The sequence below is a fragment of the Hyposmocoma kahamanoa genome, unplaced genomic scaffold, assembly GCF_003589595.1.
Source record: "Hyposmocoma kahamanoa isolate Upper Pololo Valley unplaced genomic scaffold, ASM358959v1 80, whole genome shotgun sequence".
Classification (NCBI taxonomy): domain Eukaryota; kingdom Metazoa; phylum Arthropoda; class Insecta; order Lepidoptera; family Cosmopterigidae; genus Hyposmocoma; species Hyposmocoma kahamanoa.
In genome coordinates, this window is record NW_020654051.1 from 8,354,322 (window position 1) to 8,365,491 (window position 11,170).

An 11,170-nucleotide genomic window follows, 5' to 3' on the forward strand; every position below is an offset into this window, starting at 1 on the left:
GTTTTCAATTATTTTTCCGCATTTTCATGAAAAAAAATAGATAAAACAAGCTTAGTCTTGATTGTCACGTTATGAATTCGGAATTATAGTCTAGTGTCAACTGTTATTGTCGCCAAGGAGCATATAGATGTCGCTGTCATACGAAATAAACATCACTTATTTTTATTTAATGGGAAATTATTTCCTATGTTCTATTAAATAAAAAATTAACAAAATATTGAAGAGATTTATGTAAATAAATAAGTTCAACTTAACTTTTAATCATTACAAATCAATATTTAGACAATAAATTCGAAAATAATTTTGTTTCCACACTATTTTAAGATTGCTAAATTTGACATAAGAACAATATTACTTTAATGTTAAAGTTGCGTCATAGTGCGAACTGGGTGAATGAATAGTCACAATAAAACAGCATATTATTATATGATTATCTTATATGTGCATTTCAATTTCAAACCGCTCGGCCGGGATGCGAATTTCAATCTTCCCGTAGCCTTAAGCTCTCTTTTCCTTTTTAAAAGGAAAAGGTGGGAAAGAGTCTCTTTTCCTTCTCACCGCACTGTTTTTTTGTCTAATTCTTTTACCCTTCATGCCATCCGTCTTTGGAACGCGCTCCTGCTCCATATAAGACAAGCTCAGACCAAATTATCTTTCAAGCGCAAATTGCGCAAGCATCTTTATGACAATTGTCAAAATCAAGACTCAGTATAATGTTGCTTTGGGTACATACATTATCTTATTACAATATATATGTAGGTTTATTATGTATGTATAATAAGTATGTTTATATTATGTTATTTATTTATACCATACAAATTATCGATTAGCTTTCTAGTATATTGTTCTTCTTGTTTAAGTGTAGCACTAACCTATTGTTTTTTTTGTTTGGCCCAATGGTTGACTGGTAGAGAATGCCTTATGGCATTAAGTCCGCCATTTGTAATTTAGTGTTTTGTACAAATCATAGTTTTAATATTATAATAAGTTTAAGCGCGTCATGGTACGTATGCCTCTTTCTAACAAATATAATAAGTGCATATTGAAAAAAATTGCTATACTTGTTTTTTATTTCATACTTACGTAGAATGCTTTTCACTCGTCTTTTGTATGTCCCGCTCGTACCGTTATTATAGTTGAAGCTACGAGGAGGGAATTACTAGTAATTGATCGCGATTGGTCAATGTGTCATTGCTATGAATTACATAAGTTTATTTGGTACGAAATTAAGGACATTGGTTTACCAGCAGGGCTAGCACCATAGGGTGTGTCGTGCATGTTATGTTGCTCTTATCGTTGCGAGAATAGCTGTATTTCGCGCTTATGTCTCACTCGCGCTCTGACGTGCTGGCGCTACAGGCCGCAGTCTTTTCAGGTATTTGATACTATCAAGTTATCTCTGTCGGCTTCGATGTGAGTGCGGATGTGTAATGCCGGATTTACACTTGTCTGACGTGTCGTGTCGTGACGCGTCAGAACGGTATCTGTTTCATACATTTCATATGGTTAGATTTATATTAGTGTGTCGCAATCAGACGTGACGGCTGTGTTGTGTGTATGAAATTGATATCGTTCTGACGAGTCACAATATGACAAATAAAAATCCGGCTTAATTTTATATTTTTTAACTCGATGCTCATTCATATAGTATGGTAGATTTGTAGATAAAACTCTTAAATATAAGGAATTTATTCTATTTCCTAGAGTCATGGTTTCAAAATGTACAAGTACAAAGTATGCTGTCTCGAAAATTTTGCACCGGCTCTTATCTTGTACTATGTAATTTAACAGAAAACGAACCACGACTCTAGGATATTAGATTTTAGATCGTGTCTACAAAATTTTATTGAATTTCTTTTGTTAGTACCTACATAAAACAGGATTAAACTGCATATATATGGAGCGTGCTTCCTAGACTACCCTCTTAGACTATGCATTGTACTAATAAAATCTTGAGGCTATTTTGAATTGAGATAAATGTAAATGATTACAGAGGTTTCCGAAATTTCCACTCATTGAATGTATAGTATAGGTATATGGAAAAGGTGTCGAGTGTGGTGAAAATATGTATATAGCATTGGTGTTTTGCAGAAGGGTCGGGGCGTAAGCGACATTTCGTAGATTTTATAATAGAACAGGTTTTGTTACAAAATTCTTTAGTTGTTAGATTAACTTTTAAAATTTTAATACAGGACGCAAATATTTTAAAACAGTTGGTAAAACCTAATAAAAATTACAAACTTTCGTTTACGCCCATTTACAAAAGCCGATGATAAATGGATGGATTTAGTGCGTTAGAAATATTTTCTACGATTTGTAATAATGCTACACAACGGTCACGCTAAAGTATAGACGCGCATTATTTATTATAGTACATTTACACACTATAAAAGTGATGCTGGCTCGCTTTACATTGGCGCAAACAGGCTAAACTCGTAAGAAACTCACATTAAATGTAAAACACTCGTGTGTGAGTGTCATCGAGTATATAACCACAAATAGAGACGAAATGTCATTTGTTTGAAAACTAATCTGCCATATCATTACTGTGACAACTGTGCTCCGATTGGCTAGCCCGAGTTCGAAACAACTAACGGTTGTCGTCAATGGGTGTCGTCAACTGTTTCACTTCAAATCGACCAGTTAACTTGAGCTTTGCTATAATGGACGAAAATTGCAAAATTACATATTTCATATTTAATTACCGATGAAATGTGATTCCGTTTGTTTTGTAATTAGATGTTTTGCTGTTTTTCCCACACAACCGAATAGAACAGCACGGCATTGTTAGAGATATTATCTTTATTGCAATAAATACAGAATATTTTTTGGAATATACTTAGACGTACACACAGGTCAGTAGTTGGCCTGTCTATATTTCAGTGCAAACGAGAGTTGACATTTATAAGAGCTGTATCGCTAATGTGTTACCAGGAATATATGGCCATTATTTCGTCTCTATTTCTGGTTATATATTCGATGGTGAGTGTGGACTCGACATCTCTTCTGCATTACAATCGCCCATAATAAAATTCAAAAGATTAAAATGTTTAAAAATACTGTCTAGACCCTAGAAATTAAATTATGATAATTCCGTCTTGTTGTAGTAATGAAATTTAAAGACCGTAAGTCAAATGCAAATTTTAATATTCTCATTATGATTGTATAAATTATCTGTGCCTCTACCATGAGATTACAGGTACAGTTGTCGCTAGCGACTTAGTAAAATGTTTAACAATTTTGTATGGCAAATTGATGAGAAGAAATAACATTTTGTATGCAAATATTTGACGCTGTCGCTAGTGACTGAGTGAGTGAACTATTGCTGTGGACTCATGGTACGGGCACTGTCTAATTTTACGCAAATATCGGCACGTTTTATTTGTAGAAATTGTTATAATTAATATTAAAGGTAATATATGAATTAGAATACTTAGGATTGGGCAGAAATTGATTAATTTGACGTGACTATGATAATGAATATACGTATAAATAAGTAAATTGTATTTTACAAATGGCTTCTTTTATTTCATCATTTTAGTAGTAGTAGAGCTTCTTGTGAAAGAGTTCGTCCAAGGACTTCTATCTTACGTATTTCTGCCACCAAGCAGTAATATGAGCATTTCTGCGGTTTTTAAGTGTAAGGGAGTCACCACACTCATCGACAAGGAATTGCATTAAGCCGGTCAGAAGAATCTTTATGTCAATGTAATTCTTCATTTATTTATTATATATTAATCCTTCGCTTTAAATTTGGGGAATGATGAATTCTATACTCACTTATTACTAAGACAAATTTTATAGTGCTATGTGCGCTGCTTTTGGAATGTGGTCTATTAATGTATCAAACAATCTGCTACCATGTGTTGATTATATCTGTTTGTGTACCTTTAAAATTAGATAAAGTAATAATATGAGCGAAAACGACGTGCGTTTCGCGTCGACGATCCGAGCTGAAGCAATATTCGTAACCTCTTTCGCTGTTATTGCATGGGTATAAAGGTTTTCGGCTCAAGGCAATTCCGTGGGAATAAATGTGGTGAGTCTCTTAGGGTGTTGGTGAATTTACAGGCACATGGGACTTATCAACTTACGGTCTCAGGGTGACACAGGTACACTGGAAGTGTCCCTAAAATCTTTGCAATTTAAATCTCTGAGTGGCACTGCAACTGGAATGGACAGGCGTGTCGCTTACCACCAATCGCACGACTTGTTCAGCCCGTCACTTGGTACAATAAAAAAATTCTTATACTATGTTATTGCTTTCTTTCATTTGTTCTAGTTTACGTGTCAGTATGATTAAGGCTCAATTTACATTGCTGTGGAATGGAATGGAATGGAAGTGAATTTTTGTAACGAAATTGGACATAACATAATGAATTTTATGGCAATTGTGTAACTAGACTAGCCAAATCCTACGAGGAATAAATGTTCATATAAAAAAAGCACATGGTGTTTAAGGTACTCACCTCCGATACCTCAATTGTAATATATTTCTTTTAATAATACTAATCTTGGAGAGATTGTAAACATTTCTTATTTGAGTCATGATACAAATTCAGAATTGGAAATTCATGCTGGTTGAGATACTTATGTAGTAAATTAATATTCAATAAATTTTATGATTTTCTTCTGCCATTACCTACTATCTAGTTCATTATGCTATGGATACAAAAATTCGCATTCTATTCCGCGGCAATGTAAATTGAATCTATAATACTAGTACAAATCAAACCAGGAATGAAAATAGGAACAGCAAATCTTTGAATAACATTTAAATAAGCAATTTCAATATCCTTTAGGTAATTACAAAGTCGACCTATTTCTTTAATGTTTGTAGCCCGGGTATAAAAAATTACGAAAGAAATTTTGAGGAACGTTTCAGAGCGAGTTTACAATTTTTACTATGGGAAGACCTTTAAAACCGATGTTGCAGGGGCCCGTATGATGTCACATCGATGACCAACTCAATGGTCTAACCGTCTACATTCTGGTTGCTGGATACAGAAGTCCCGGGTTCGATTTCCGGTAGAACTAATTTAGGAAATGAACTTTTCTAAATTGGTTGTGATCTGCGTTCGTTCCCACTAGTTCTATTATAGAACTCGTTTATTCCCACTTGTTCTATTGCGTATGCCAATGTAACTATTTGGATTGTTTTTTTTTCCACTAGTTCTGCTAATTGAAATATAATTTAATAGAACTACTGGTGCCTTTTGTCCCAGTTGTTCTATAATAGAACTACTGGGAACGAATGGTGTCTGTGTTCTGGGAAGTGTCCTAGAGTGAATTCAGTTGCCCTGGTCTAGGTGTAGTACAGTCCCTAGTTTGAGACCAGGCAATAGATGTGGTTTTTGGCGTATTATTATTAATATATCATGAGCACAGGTCCAGGAAGCAGAAGCACGCTTACCATGAGGTTACATCAGCGCTCAGAATTTTGAAGTGATTAGGTATACTAAAATTGTCACATTTTCTCATTGACTTACAAATCAATGGACGACGGGTCTAATACAAAAACCACGAAATAAATGTCCCAAGTCAACCTATTCGAAATTTAAATTGTAATGTCATCGCAGTATCGCGCTGTCAGTAGAACAAATGAAGACTAAAGCGGAGTGTCGCGCTCTGTATACGATTTTAGCGCCTTAAAAGTGCGGACACTTTTTAGCGCGGACCCGACGTCCATATAATTGTAAGTCAATGCATTTTCTATTAATTTTGTATGAAAGTGGAAGGTTCATTTGAAAAGAGAATTACCTCCTCATATCATACCAAAGGTTGCTTTTTATTTGAGAGGTCGACACGGGTGTCATCGACTTAATTTGCAAGTTACGTGGTTATAATTAATAAAAAGATCGAACACAAAGAACAACTCCTTCAATCCGGCGGGACCAGCGACCTCGCCATGCCGTGGCTGACGCTCTCCGAATTGAGCTACAGAACGAACCTGCAGATTTATGATCTTTCTCTACGTGCTTTCGATTTGCCGGTCTTTGGTTTGGTTTTATCGACTTTTTGCCGTGGCGCCAACTCTGAGAAATTTATGAAAGTTTTTCTACACTTCAGTCGCGAAATAGCGAACGAGTTTTTCTTTATATTCGATTTTTGTATTAGTAAACATTTACCAACTAGTGGAGCAATTTCATAAGAATAATTGAACATCGTGGTAGTAAAACATTGTGATATTCAATAAGCTTAATATTAGGTCCGTTTTTTTATTTATAGTTAGGTTACAACCCGTAAATACATACCTTATAGACTGACATACATAATAATATAAGAAAACACTAATATATTTACACGTATGGATTGCAACGTGTGACGTAACACTGGTGTCCGGTAACCGGCCTCGGAAACGTTCGGTAGCTACACGACACCCTTCGGTCAAAACTCCTCCTTCATGAAGGTCGACAGATGTTCGGATGGCACTCTTACCACACATGAAAAAAATGAACAGTGGCGGAACCCTGATCGCTCGACCCACTGGGTAACACTGGATTAACTTTTACGTTGTTTTCTGCAGCAATATACCTCTCGCCGCCGGTGAAGAACATCGTAATAAAAAACAGAAGTCACACAACCCTTGTAAAACTTGCGAACAGAAACGTAACGGACCTGTCTGGTAGACTATGGTCCAATGCTGATGTCCCCTCAGAGGAGATATCCGTACCCGGTAGTGGGACTTTTTTATGACAACAAGTGTACAACAACGGGATGTACAAGTCGTGTGCCTGGTGGTAAACGTTACACCTGTCCATAACAGTTGCAGTGCCGCTTAGAACTTTAAATCGCAAAGGTCTGACGACGAATAATTAGATTTCAAAATAATATATACAATAGTTTAAATGCCCCGCCCCATATACCGGAGGTTCCAAATATTTTATATAACACGACATTTAGTTGTATTAAAAATTAATTTGATAATGTATTTAAACCGAAAACACTAACTTTCCGTAGGGAGACTAAATTCAACGACTGGGCAAAAGTAGGCATTCATAAGTGTAGGTCTCGTTTGTATGAGCTATACGCTATGAAAACTTATAATAGGTACTAATTCCAATTTAAAGAATATGTGTAAAAAATATTCATAAAACTATGTGTAGCTGCTAAGATTAAGTTTCACAGCGATAAAATTAGACAATTGAAAAATAAAACTAAAACTACTTGGTGTATTTAATTTTCATTATGTTAATCCGCAAGACATCATCAAAGCTTTTAAATCTATACATGTTACAAAAACTGAAGATCTCTGGGGCATATCGACTAAAGTTATAGACTCAGTAATATATATAATTTCCCCACATTTAGCTAATGCATTCAATAGGTGCGTTGACGAAAATATTTTTCCCGATATGATGAAATACAGTAAGGTTATTCCCTTATTCAAAAGCGGTAGGAAAGTTGATCCTAGCAACTATAGGGCTATTTCAATTCTTCCAGCTTTAAGTAAAATATTCGAAAAGGTTATGTTGAGTCAATTAGGGGAAAGGTGTACGAGATGATCCTTGGAGGTAAGATGATCCTTTTCAATTGTAGCGAAATTAGTAACGTCATCTAGATATTTTCTTCAGTAAAATGTAGGCTTCAATGTGCTCTCTCATCAGTCAATTCGTAATAGCGATGTGAGTGACGAGTTCATTTTTGTGGAAAAAAAACAAAAATTGTGTGAGTTTGATCTAAGGTAAAGTTGATTAAAAGCTTAGGCAACTTCCATTCTAAGCAATCAATTGCTAAGATTTTTGTGTTGGTGGCTTTGCATAATGTTCTATGTACTTTTTTGAGGTGTGGTAACAGTAGACGGCATACAGGTTATTTTGCCGAACAAAAATAAAAAAAACTAAATTGGAGCAAGATGATTATGGTTTTGGTTTACGAGATGATCCGTGGGGATCATCTTGTACTGCATATATTGTTAACGGACTATATTTAATTTATATAATTTGTATGTTTTTTTGAGTACTGAAACCTCTTAATTAAATAGCTAGCAATATGAATAAAATAGTAGAAGCCTGGATTTCGTTTACATGATCGATCTCGATTAATAACAAATATAAATGCTTTTTCTTGTTTTAGACCAGGCCGCGTGGTGGATGGTGGGTTGGTGGGTGGTCGGAAGACTGATCTAAAGAACTAGAGGCGTATAAAGTAGGACGCCACATAGATCGGCAAGTAAATAGATGGCCGTAGGTACGCGTTATGTTATTAAAAAGACGGGCTAAAGGTGAAAGTAAAGGGTCTGTCAGTTCAATGAAATATTTAGGTGAATAAAAACTAAAAACTGTATTCATCAGATGTATTAAACAGGAAATCGAGCTCGTAAAGTACTTACATTAAAGAAATGGAGACATGGATGGATATCAACTTGCCATAAAAAACAATATCGCCCACCCTTAGGTACCTGTAAGATATAAATTCATTAGGATTATTTGTTCTCGAAATTCCGTAACTGTTGTTTCATATACCTAGTTTATATATGTGAGGACTTTGTTAAGTCTAAAAAGTTGTTGTTTTCATTTGTTTCTACCAAAACCTAGAAATTTTCCTAAATAGAAGCAAGGTGATCCTTGGATCATCTTGCCCATACCCTTAGAATCATCTTGGACACCCCGGTGTCCAAGACGATCCTTTAGTAGGGTTTTAAAAATATTCAAATATAATAATGAAAGATCAAATAATAAAACGTTTTTAGTAAGACAACATGTGAATAGATAAACTTTCTATCATTCAACGCTTTTACATCTGCTTTAAGCTGAATATCTTTTAAACTACCACCATTTTCTCTTAAGGGGATCATCTGGTACACCTTTCCCGTAAGAGTCTAGATTCCACACAATTGTGATTTAAAGTGTATTCCATAGCATATAAGTTTATTTAAAAAGAGCAATCCCTAGAGTTTCTTGCCCGTTCTTCTCGGGGAGATCAGCGTAGTGAACGAACAGTAGCTTAAAAACGACGTTTTCATGTGTATAAATTTTACTTATGGAATAAATGATTATTTGGCTCTGTGTGGCACTACCACTGCGTCTGTCACCCTGAGACAAAGTTGAAGTCCCATGTGCCTGTACCTAATTTCTTACCTCACCCATACCTTCCAAACGTGTAATGGATAACAATAATTATGAATGAAAAATAAATGAAGTAATTTACTGCATCCTCTATCTATAAAATACTGTAATAATTCCGTGGTAATTGGGGGTCATCCAATTCAATTGCTTACTTTCTTGTGTTCTTTTGGTGGTAAAAATTTTATCATTAAAACACGTTCAGAAGTTAAAAATGTAGAAAAAATGTAGTTAATCGATTATCTACCTAAAAAAATAAGGTAATAATAAATTACCTTTATTTTAATAAGGTTTAAGTAATATAGCCTAGTAATATAGCCTCTATATCCTACATGTACGAAGAACGAAAATATACACATAAGTAGGTAACAATCCAATAAGCAACAGTTATTATCGCCCAAAAACAAAATTAAGAAAACGTGTTGGCAAAGCGTGCATGTGGCGTAATGTATGTCGCCTGCCACAAACCCGAACTTTAAATCTAAGTCCCTAAATTCGGCCAATTTTCCATCTTATTTGTAACTCCATAAGAATTTTGACGCATGCCTTTAACAACAAGCCTTTGTGGAAAGCGAACTGTTGCGCCTGGCGTTTTTCCAGTAATAACTAGTAACTCGTAGACCTATTTCCGACTTAAATACGTTGTAATATGACTGTAAGTTGTTGAAATACTTGTGTGTAACCATAATATAGCGCGTCTTATTGTGTTAGAAACAATGCGATGAGGAGCAAAGAGATGTGTTCTTGCTAATATGTTGAGAATGCGTGTGCAGTTTCCAGTTGACGAACACAGGTGCGCTTTTAGTTTTGGAGAGTTTATGTTCAAGTTTTATGCAAAATAATTTGGTCACTTGTTTATGAGAATGCTGGATTTTAAAGAAATTTGTATTGTAATATTATACAATTCCCATTGATGTCCATGTTTGACCGTTACTTGATGAAATGAGGTAATGGTACCAAACATAACGAAGTCGTATTTTCGAAAGCTTGAGCACGTAAGTTCTTATTTATTTGTCTGTAAGAAGACCGATTTTTTTTCAATTTCAATTAAACTGTTACCTCCAAACGTGATATTTCTGTCTTTAACAACGGTAACTTTTGTGTTATTGACACACTCTATAGGTGCCAACGTGTAAAAGGAACCGTTGTATAATAATGACCATTAAGTAATCATTATTTTTAACAGTTTTCGTAAGTATGCTGAGGTAAGCTCCCTAAAATACCGTTTATAGAGGGATCGAGGTCAAAGATAAAAAATGGGGTACTGCCACACGTGAACCCTCCATGTACAAAGCTCTTTGTTTCAAGAACAATGTCCGTAATGGATGATAAGTGGAGTTCCCAGCAAGCCTTTTTTTAAACTAACTTAAGCTTTACATTGGCTAGACGTAGGCTCAAAGAAAACTAGGATTGTGATAATAGAGCTGCTTAGTGAATTAGTCATATGGGCAGAGGTATACAATATTATGTTTCAGGGAGACCTGCTGCACATCGGGGTTCCTATAATGTTAAATGACAGTGACAGATTGTCACCTGTTGTTCGCGGTAAAATACCGTACTACGTAATTTGTAAGCCGACAAGAAAGTGCATGCTGTAAAGTACCTCAAGATTGTCCTGTAGGGTCTTTGGGTATAAACATTGCTGAGTGATGCTTGCCATTCGACTGCAGACCACAGCGTCAGCGTCAGACTGCAGAGTTTGAAGACCTTTTCGGATTTGTTTATTACGCGACATTCTTCATTCTATATGCGACAGTTTTTAATTCCTGAGTATTTGATATCGATGAAGATATGTTTAGACCATCGGGTCACCTAGCTTCTCTAGGTTTAGCTTTCGTGTGGAATAATCTATGGTAGTTTTCATCAGCGGTCATAGGCAATTAATTGTTCTATCATTCACGGGTCGTGAAAAGGATGCTCTATTACAGATGATACGGTATGTTTTTATTTTTTCACCAGTATAATTTATAAATCCTTTAATATTATAATGTATATGAGACAGGTGCAGGAATGTTATGTTATTCAACAAAAAAAAAGTGCAGTAAAACAGTCAAAAGGCACAGAGCTTGTAGCATTGACTGAGCGGCGGCGGAACTTGCGCTACC